We start from the raw sequence: 8817 nt of genomic DNA on the forward strand, positions 1-8817 counted from the left end.
AAAGTCTCTTATTCATGGCGGTGAAGGAGTGATGATGTACCAAATACTTTGTCGCAAGTTGCACATCTAAATATATTGTGGTCCGAATGAATTTTCCTGTTCATGAAGCCACGAAAGCTTTGAAAAGATCTTTTGGCAATTCTTATAGATGAATGAACTCCCTTTGTTATTAGTCATCTTGGAACTCACAGACGTTCCTAAATATTCACCTAAAAATATCAACCCTTTTTACAATACATCTTTTTCTTCCAGTCACATAGTTCCCTGAGGTGGCTGTTGTGGCCACCAACAAATTCCTCCAACTGCATCGATCGTGTGCTATACGAGCAGCACCGCAAAGTGTCATGCCCAGAGGTTCACTGATCCCATCCTTCCACCTAGTTGCAGGCCTTCTTCTGCACCTCTTCCCCTCGGTTTTTCCTTCCATTATATTCTTCAACAGAAAGTTTTCCCTTCTTCCTATATGACCAAAAACTTGAATTTTCTTTTGTTGATGCTATAAAGAAGAATTTTAGGCTTGCCAATTTTATTCAATACCCACTCATTTGTTCTTCGATCCAAGTAGGAAATACGCAGTATTCTCCTGTAACACCACATTTAAAATGCCTCAATTTTCTTCCTGTCAACTCTTTTCAGATTCCATCCTTCACATCCATAAGTGGCAGATGGAAAAATTAACGAATCAATGATTCTCAGCTTCGTTTTTAGGGACAGATCATGATTTCTCCATAATTTTATTCAGGCCGACCACACGGTCAGAGGAGTTCACAAGGTAAAGAGAATACAAGAAACAGCACCGTATTCAGCAGTCACGGGCTTGAACCCAAGTCACTCAATGCACCTGCGCTCTTGACCACGGCGGATGGTGTTTGTGTACGTTTTTGTGGTGGAAGTGCTGCTTGTAGAGAAAACCGTCGCTGGTTTCCTAACGACAGAATAGCGGATTCAAGAGCGTTTACACCCAACTGCGTGGACTGGTACAGTTTCCAGCGACCATATTTCTCTGAACGTGCAAATAATCAAAATGTGGATGATTGGGAACACATTCTTCAGTTGGTAGAAGGTAGTCCTAGTATTAGCACACGAAGAATTTCTACGCGTATCGGTGTTCCACAGACAAGAGTATGGCGAACATTAGGTGAGCACGGCTTGTAACGATTTCACATACAGCGGGTTCAACCAGGAGAGAGCGATTGGAATTTTGTCGGTGGGTAAATGCTAATCGCCCATGAATTCCCTTAATACTGTTCAGCGATGAAGCTACTTTATCCTGTTGTATTACAAAATCGTCTTACAGGGCCCATTTACCTAGAATTTCTGCAAAACGAACTTCTACTGCTGTTGGAGAATATTCCCTTGGCTAAAAAGATTGGTAAGTAATTTCATCATGACTCAGATCCTGCACATTATACCCGTCTGGTGGTACAATATCTAAATCGAACTTTCCCTGAACGATGGATAGGCTGCGGTGGTCCCATTCATTGGCCGCCAAGGTCTCCAGACCTCACTCCGTTAGATTTTTGTTTGTGGGGAGTGGATGAAAAGCACAGTATATAAAGAAGAGGTGAATACAAGAGACGAATTTCTCGCTCGCATTTTGCATACTGCTGCCCTCATAAAGCAAAGACAAGAACAAAACGTCATATTAACACAAGAGGTGCAAAGTGTATTGAGGTTGGTGGTGAGATTTTCGAACATTTATTGTGAACTGTAAAAAATTTGTCAATTATTTGTGTTTTGTTCAAAAAGTCAATAAATGCAAACAATAAGTTTCTTTAATACGTCATAATGGCTTCTTTTTCGTGCGCGCCAGATTCAAACAGCTGTATTTCCGTATCCATTGGGAATTGGACACACGTTTATATGAACTTTTTTACTCAGAATAATCGATACTATAACCTCCCGAATCACCCTGTATAGTAACCTGCCATGAGGGACCGAGTGAAATGCCTTGCTACAACCGAAGTAAACTATATCGAAATTGTTTCCAAATCCAGCTCATGAGAAAATGTGTCAAAATGAAGAAGATAGTTAAACACGATTTTCCCTTAACAAGCCATGTTGTGTGTCCTGCTGAATGCCATACCTAATTGTTCCTGGATTGCACTCTTCATCATTCCCTCTAAGATTTTTCCTTCTACTAAAGTCAGACCAAACCGATCTGTAGCTGACTTCACTCTTAGAAAAGTTTTAGTTTATAAAAACACATAATCACCAAGACAACAGACGTAATTTACAGACCACCACCTATCAAACTGCTGGAGGTTCCAATAATTTTCGTTCCAATAATCAACTCAATGTTTCGTATTTCTGTTTTTAAAAACAGAAATACGAAACATTTTGCCTCAATGCCCAGCACTATCTCGCACTACACAGCTTCAGAACTGGCTCCACATTTGCGCAATGCGTGTGGGATTGGTTTGAGTGATGACATCAGCAGTTCTTCTTAAATTGAATACGACACTCATTGCTGAAATGTGTAAAATTATTGTTGCAAAAAGTTTTTGAAACGTTCAGTTTTGATGCGTTTCGATGCATTGACAAATACGACGCTCACATCTGGTGAGTATGGACTTGGCACACCCAGGGTCCTGAGCTGGATATCATCATTCTTCTCTTTCTTGGTGATTCATTTCTACTTTTGACTCTCTCTCTCTCTCTGGGTAACTAGGGAAATTTTTTTGGCTGGTACAGCATAAGCTTCAGGCTTCTTTGCACCATATGGCAAATAATAATATCCTCAGGTGAAGGTTCAGTTATCTGTTTTGCTGTTAGTATTAATATCATTGGACAGATCCTTTGAGCTCTGTATACATTAGCTTTTACCTTCACGTCAATCTTCAGAAACAGCGTGGGTTTGTTAAGGGGAAATCTTGTCTGTCCGGTGCGATTGGATAATACGATGTGGTCACAAAGAAACCAGATGCAAAAAATAATTTTGATGTCTTGGATTTCAGGAAAGCTGTTGATACTGTTGCACAAAAAATACTGTACAAACTGGAGCAGTGTAGCATTAAGGGCAAGTTGCCGATATGGATAAAGGGATAGTTGGGTGGGAGGAGAAAGGAGTGGTAATCAATGGACATAGCTCTTCGTGGACTAATGTTAGTAGTGGTGTCCCCAGGGATCGGTATTTTGACCAATGTTGTTTTCAATTTTTATCAATCATATTGATGAAAGCATATCAGGCTTAATGCCCAAATTTTCAGATGATACGAGGATTGGCAGGATGGGTAATGACAGGAATGCTACTGCAACAGTACCTCGAAAAGTTAGGCGGATGGGCTCAAAAATGGTATTGAAGTTTAAACATTGACAAATACAAGGTACTGCATATGGGTAGCAGTAACTCCAGAGTAACGAACAAACTGTGTGGGAGTGGGTGGAAAATGAAAACGAATTGGAATTAATTGTACAGTCGGAAATGAAGTTGTCTGAGCAATGCAGACAGGCTGCCAGCACAGCTGATTGCGGTTTTGTCAAGGATATACAGGAATTTTTCTAGCAGATATAAGGACGTGATTATCACATTATATAATGCAATAGTTATGCCACATCTTGAGTACTTCATACTTGTCTTAATTTTAAGAAGGACCTAGCGCTGCTGGAACGGGTACAGAGAAGGGCAAGAAGATTGGCGAGGAGAACATGGTCACCTGATTGAGGTGTTCAGGCTTTGAATGGATTGAGTATGCTTATTATTGATGGGATTCTTCCTCTTGCTCAGACTACACACACGAAGCACAAATTCAAATCGAAAAATGTTGGAGAATAGATGTGCGGAAATTTGTCTTTTCCAGTGGGTGTTTAATTTCTGGAACAAACTGCCATTTGCTGTGGAAGTTGATGGCTTACATGAGTTCAATGGCAAATTATTGGAGGAAATGAATAGGTGAAAAGAGAAGTGTCGTTTGTTATGACAAACGATGACAAAGCATAGAAGCCTTTGATGATTTTCTTATCCAGAGCCTTCTCATAATTAGCCTTTGCTAATGCCCTAATACCATATTTAACACAACTCTTATACCACTTGAAATTAATAATATCTTTTATTAATCTAACCTAAACCGTATACATTAATGTGACGTTTCAGGCATATTGCCGATACCCATCACCAGTCCATGCTGTTGGAGGACAGAACAGTGGCAACGGTTAGAAATTTTACTATATTACAAGCAATTACAAAAATTAATTAATTGTGGATTTTAATTCTAAACTTTTTTTCGACATGATTTTTATGGGATTCCTACAATTAAAAACTACTCGTGAATATTGAAGTAAGCACTGACGTGTCTTAAAATTATGAAATATTTTACCATAAAGGTTATTCATATCATTTGAAATTAATAATATGGTTTATTAGGCTGTTTGTCTAATGTGATGTCAGCAGTTAATTTATAGGTGAGGGATTAAGGGTATTAGCCAATAGAGTGGGGCCAAGTTTTTTTATTCTGGATCCAGTGGGTCTTGTGTAGTGAAAGCCTGGGGTAACCTTTGCTCTCATAACCTGGTCAACGGTTTTCAGGCTGGTTCTGTGGGTCTGAAGGGGTTGTATGTGGGCGCCCTTCCATATGTCTCGATTATTCTTTCCCGTTCTGTTTTCTTATCGAAAAGGTGGAAATATTGCGGGTTGAATTCGACTCCCTGTGTTCTGTTGATTGCAGAGGCTGCGAATATTTTTATGAAGAAGGCGTCTTTAAATTTCTTTCTGTTGTATTGGGTATCTGTAGAAAATATTCTAGTGTTGTTGAAATCCCATGTTTCACCACATTGGAATGGGATATGGATTAGCAGAGGGCCCACGTGGTGTGCGCCCCCATGCGGCACAACAATGTGTGGGCCGGTGACTGCTTAGTCGGCCCATACCTGTTACCATCCCGCATGAACTCCGCTAAATATCGGATCTTTCTTGAACAAGTTCTACCAGGGTTACTTGATGATGTTCCAGCAAATGTGAGACGCAACATTTGGTTTCAACATGACGGAGCGCCTGCCCATTATGGAAGGTGTGTTCGTGACCATTTGAACAGGCGTTTTGGGCGTCGATGGATTGGCCGTGGTGGACCCGTTGCTTGGCTTCCACGCTCAACTGATTTATCGAACCTTGATTTCTTTCTGTGCGAGGCCCTCAAATCTATGGTGTATGAATCCCCTGTGGAGACGGAAATGGATCTCGTGGCGAGACTCGTCTGCGCTGCTGCTACTGTCAAAGAAACTCTAGGTGTGTTCGACCGTGTCCGCCAATACATGCTGCGTCAGTGTCACTAATTACTGTCTCGTGTCATTACTGCTTCTTGTGCCTCTGCTACTACTTTCCTGTGACGTTTCCGGTTATGGGTTCCTATGCGATTCACATTCCTTTAGATGTTACCTACCTCCCCTAAACGTTTGTGCCAATATTTTTGAGACACCCTGTATATTGTTGATACAGGTCCATTTTGAAACAGATACGGACAATGCTCAACACTTATTGGGCATTGTCTCATTTGATTGAAGATTCATAGACCTAACAATGGCAGCCATCTTCAACAGTAGAGCAGAAACTGAGATTGCGTGGTTTCTTTTTTGTACTCAGATCAATGTCCAGTGTGACGAGTAGTTTATAAAGCACACGAAAACTCGGAAATATTGCAACAACGCGTAATTATGGAAAACAAGTAAAAAAAAAAAAAATGTATGAGAATGGATTCTTCATTCCCAACTGATCAACACGCGTGAAACTCCTTCGTTTTCAAGGAAGATTCCACTAAAATCTCGTTGCACGATGGCACATGTATGACGTTTATTCGCTGCAATGACGCGTGCGACATTTGAAATTCAAATTAAGTTTTAGTAATAAAATACTATCACTGATCCGAAACCGGAATGCATTTCTACAAGAAAATATCCTTTATCTTGCTTCAAAATAAAGAAGGGTGCTCGCTGATTTAAAATTTTAATTATAAAACAAAATTGCAATTAAAAAGGAGCAAAATATTTAATAAACATTTCAGAATATTTTGTAAAGTTAATATAAAGATGAAAATCCAAGGTCAACGTCAACACTCCACGAAACCATCCGTATCGCAAACCATTTAGATACCAGCGTGCGATTCCTCAAACTTTTTTGAATATAATACATGCATTGATGATCCCACGTAAATAAATGTGTTTTCACTACTTTGTGGCATCGAATGCAGAACGGCTCGAACATGTTCGAGCCATTCTGCGAGCCTGTAGAAGCCACACATAGTATTAGGGAAGTGGTTCTATTTTAATGTCCTCTCGATGTATAAGAGAAATTTAGAAACATGAATGCCACCGTGAGGAGTCGGGAATGTTTTCTCGCCACACCAGGTGGAAAAGACCTCAGTTCGGGTACCATCGATGACGGGAGGAATCTTTAGAGGTCTTTTTCACAACGTGGTTGAGTTAGTCAGTCTTAGACGAGAGTAGCATGGCTTTTTTTTTTCCCGGAAACTCGGGTTTTTCGTCTAGCAAACAGAAATCGACCTTAGAACGCGCTCAATTTACAGACAGTGTACACGGGTCAATACAGTCGCCGTTGCTCCTAAAACCCGATTACAACAACGTTGGTATACCATCCGAACTGAGTTTGCTGAATCCATTTAGAGCCTTCAACGCCTCAATCAGATCACCACAGAGGTACCTAGTTTCCACACGCTATAATTTGCAGAACTGAAGCCATTCTTTCGCCGCTCTTCTCTGTAACCTGTCCCAGCAGATATACATTCTTACTAAAATGAAGCTTCCAGGAAGTTGAGGCCTGACCATTGCCTTGTAACAAAACTCCGTGAGTTGTCCTAGAAGCCTGTTTACACTACTCACACAACTTCATATCTGACTGCACAATTACCCCCCCCCCCCAGGTCTTTTTCACTCTTCACTACTCTGAGTGTAGTACCACTCAGTTGATAAGCTACTCCGGGATTACTGCTGCCCATAGCAGGACTTTGCATTTGCCAGTGTTAAACTTCAACTGTCATTTCTCAGCCCATCTGCCTAACTTTTGTACCATCATCATTGTCTTGTTGCAGTACGATACCATCATTCCTGTCATTAACCACCCTTCCAACCTTTGTATCATCTGCAAACTTCGACGTTAAGCCTGATATACCTTCATCAATATCATTGATAAATACAGAACACAACGATGGGCCCAACCCAGAACGCTGAGGTACTCCACTAATAACATTAGTTAACGAACAGTAGCGTCGATTGATTACCACCCTCTGTCTTCTCCCACTCAACCACCCTTTTATCCATTGTAGCAATTTGCCCTTAATGCCATACCCCTCCAATTTGTACAGTAGTCTTCCAGGTGCAACAAAAGCTTTCCTGAAATCCAAGTATATGACGTCAGAATTATTTTTGCCATCCTGTTTCTTTCTTACTGCATCATAGCATCCAAACAAATTTGCCACACAAGATCTCTCCATAATAAATCCATTCTGTGTTTGAAATATAACTACACTTCTGTGTAGATGGACCTACATTGCTTCTTTAACCAGTGACCGCATTATTTTATTTTTCCTCGAACAGAAGTTAAACCAACAGGTGCGTAATTAATGGTGTCACCTTCTGACCCCCTCTTTGAGAATTTGGTACACATTCGCGCATTTCCAGTCCACAGGGACCTCCTCTGTATCCAAATATGCCCTAATTATCACAGATAAAGGTTTGATTACCCACTTTTCTGCCTGCCTCACTATTTTTGAATAGAGCCCATCTGTTCGAGGTCCCTTTTTGTTTATCTTCCACAACTTCTCTTCCACTTTCCTGTCAGTTATTACAAAATCATTTAGCTGCTCCCTGTTAGATTTTGATGAACCTCTGGCATCCTCTTCCCTAAAGAATTCCTCGTGTATGAATGTGTAGATCAAAATTGGCAGTAACTTGAGCAGGTTTATTAACAACTAAGCCATCGATATCGAGTGGACGAATCTGATTCATCACCTTCCTTCTTGAGTTTACATAAGTAAAGAAGTCTTTTCTGCTTTTCTTTGCATCCTTTTGCCAAAGATTTCTCATGATTTGCCTTAGCTTGCCCAACCGCCTTTGTGACTTGATTACAGACTAGCTAATATCTACAATAGGCTTTAGTATCATTTGCTAATGTATACAAATTTGTATATTCCACTCATGCATTTTTCCTTTCTGCCACAAATGTGATCAATTCGTTTGACATCCATTTAGGTCTAAGCCTTGAACAGTATTTCTTAATTAGTAAGAGAAGGCTAGTAGCTTCTGTGATTGCTTTCCGGGATTCTTTCCATTTGCTGTTGGTAACATCATCCGTTGATCCCACTGCAGAGATTTTAAAAACTGCCTGAAACCCCTTTATGGAAGCAAAAGTCCTTCCTTTTCCCTTAATGGACGTCTTGAAGTAAATCCTACATCAGCATATTAAGATCGCTGCCACTTAGTTTTTCTCCTCCTATCTGCAGATTCTTAATGCGTGAAGAGTTAATGCTGATAACCAGGTCACGGGTATTCCTTTCTCTCCTGTTACCGGCACTGACATTTGTGAAGCACTGTCCTTATGCCCTAATAATTCTAAATTTGCATTCGAAGATATGTACAACCCACTTTGTAACCTAGCTAATGGTTATCTTGGTGTTCATGTGTTTCCTAAAATTTCCCATTGAGATCGAGAAATGCTATTCTCTCCTCTTCCCATGATTAAAAGGATCAGTAACGGCAGACCTGATCTCGAGAAACATTATTACTCCAAATATTTTCCCCAAAAAAGGAATTAAATAAACCTCATCGAACTCTCTGAATTATGTCCATAAATTGCGTATGTTCTTCTGTGGT

This window comes from Mastigoproctus giganteus, chromosome 4, assembly GCF_048544385.1.
Source record: "Mastigoproctus giganteus isolate SK-2022 chromosome 4, ASM4854438v1, whole genome shotgun sequence".
Classification (NCBI taxonomy): Eukaryota; Metazoa; Arthropoda; class Arachnida; order Uropygi; family Thelyphonidae; genus Mastigoproctus; species Mastigoproctus giganteus.